Here is a 1,887-nt window from a genome sequence, read left to right as displayed (position 1 = left end):
CTTAAAAGCTGAGCAAAAACTCAGCTCAGCACCGGATCCAAATCCCTTCACATAGCCTAGTGAATGCTAGTTAGCTCAATTGATAATTGTTTTTTTTTCACTTGATCAAGAAATTTGAGCTCAAGTACATAAATAGGGATTAAAATTTTAATTATGTTTTGCTTTTTTTTTTATAAAAAAAAAAGAGTTGTCAAAATAAAATTCTAGAAAAAAAATTAGGGACTTAATTTAGTTGAGCAAGAAATTTGTAATTTAGGATGTCAAAACTAAACAGTAAAGAGAAAAATAAAAGAAAAAATTATCAAAATGTCATGTTGAGACTCTTTAGAAATGCCAGAGAAAGCCCGCCTACCAGGAGCCCTGGAATAGCAGGCCAAGCCTAGCCAAGCCCAAGCATGTTTTATAAATATAAAGCTCGAGGCCAGGTTGAAAGTCTGAAAAATACTTTAAAAAATTAATTAAAATAGACCTTTTTATATATATTTAACCCAATCAAAACATATATTTATAGTTGACAAAAGCAAGCTAGGACTAGACTAGACTCGAAATTTACCAAATCTGGGCCAAGCCTGTAATTTTGCAATTCTTAAGACTCTTGAGAGAGGGATTTGAACCAATAACTAAGATTACATTGTGAAAAAGTTGAAATAAAATTGTGAAAAAATATTTATAGCTGACAAAAGACAAGGCAGAGACTAGATTAGACTCGGACTTTGCCAAAACTGGCCCAAGCATGTCATTTTGAAATTCGTTAGACTCTTGAGAGGGGAATTTGAGCCAATAACTAAAATAAAACTGAAGTAAAATCGTGAAAAAATAAATAAATAAAAAGAGTCAACTCCCGCCCGAAAAAGGTTCCTTGTTGAGAGTGGGATTTGAACCCACGCCCTTTCGGACCAGAACCTTAATCTGGCGCCTTAGACCAACTCGGCCATCTCAACATTGTCATTCCAGGCTGCACAAGAGCCTCTATTAATCATTATAATTTATTACCACTACTAAATAAATATCCAAACGATTTCGATTTAGTAATTGTGCATCCAAGGGCACTTTTTAAGTTGCAGCAGAGTGCAAAGGCTCGATTCACGAAGCAAGATTATAAGGTTGAATCAAAGGAAGTGTGTGTTTAAATAAGCGGGAATTCATATCTACCCTCACATATTCTATCTTCGTACAAAAAAATTCTAGAATATATCATAGGTATCATGTCAATCATATAATAAGTAAATGATTCTTTAACGTATGTGCATTTATTTTGAAAAATCATCATGCAAGTAATGGTTATATTAAATTCAACTACATATGCCATACATGCATCAATTAATTGTAATACATCAAAAGTAATTTGGAATTTCTCCCTCAAACATACTTAAAATGTAGGTTATTAACCATGTTATCCACAAAATCATTATTCACTAAATTTTTACTTCAAGAAAAATAATTATATACATGATGATTTTTCAAATTATAGAAAATTATTGAGGGTTGTTCTTTGTTGCCTCATCTGCCCCCACCACACTATTCCAGGCACTGTAAATCCGGCAACCAGGTGCCTTTAATGGCCCCTTGAAGTCTCAAAACAATTAGTTCTCTGCCAACTGATTTACCCAATCAAGCATCTGAAAGCACTGAAACTTTGGTAGTTGGCACACACTTTAGCTCAATTTCCCCATAAATATATGTGGTCCATGCGTGGGCTTTTAATTTCACTTTCAATGAAATAAATCAATATATAAAACCGGACTCAACGACGGAGACAAATGTTGGGCACTGCATATAGATGCATGTGCACATCTCTTCCTACCATTCTGCATGTCGTCTTTCTGCTGCTTCCCAACAATATTGTCAATTTATACCGAGAAATTATCTCTTACACCACCTTTCTTT

At 34.0% G+C, this 1,887-nt stretch overlaps 1 non-coding gene across 1 annotated transcript; it reads right to left on the bottom strand.

The window, feature by feature from the left end:
- Positions 1-860: 860 nt before the first annotated feature.
- Positions 861-941, bottom strand: TRNAL-AAG (transfer RNA leucine (anticodon AAG)). Its single transcript has one exon. It is a non-coding gene; the product is annotated as a tRNA-Leu (tRNA).
- Positions 942-1,887: the final 946 nt, after the last annotated feature.

The sequence above is a fragment of the Citrus sinensis genome, chromosome 7 (genome assembly GCF_022201045.2).
Source record: "Citrus sinensis cultivar Valencia sweet orange chromosome 7, DVS_A1.0, whole genome shotgun sequence".
NCBI classification, from domain to species: domain Eukaryota; kingdom Viridiplantae; phylum Streptophyta; class Magnoliopsida; order Sapindales; family Rutaceae; genus Citrus; species Citrus sinensis.
This window is presented reverse-complemented; position numbering and strand designations above follow the sequence as displayed.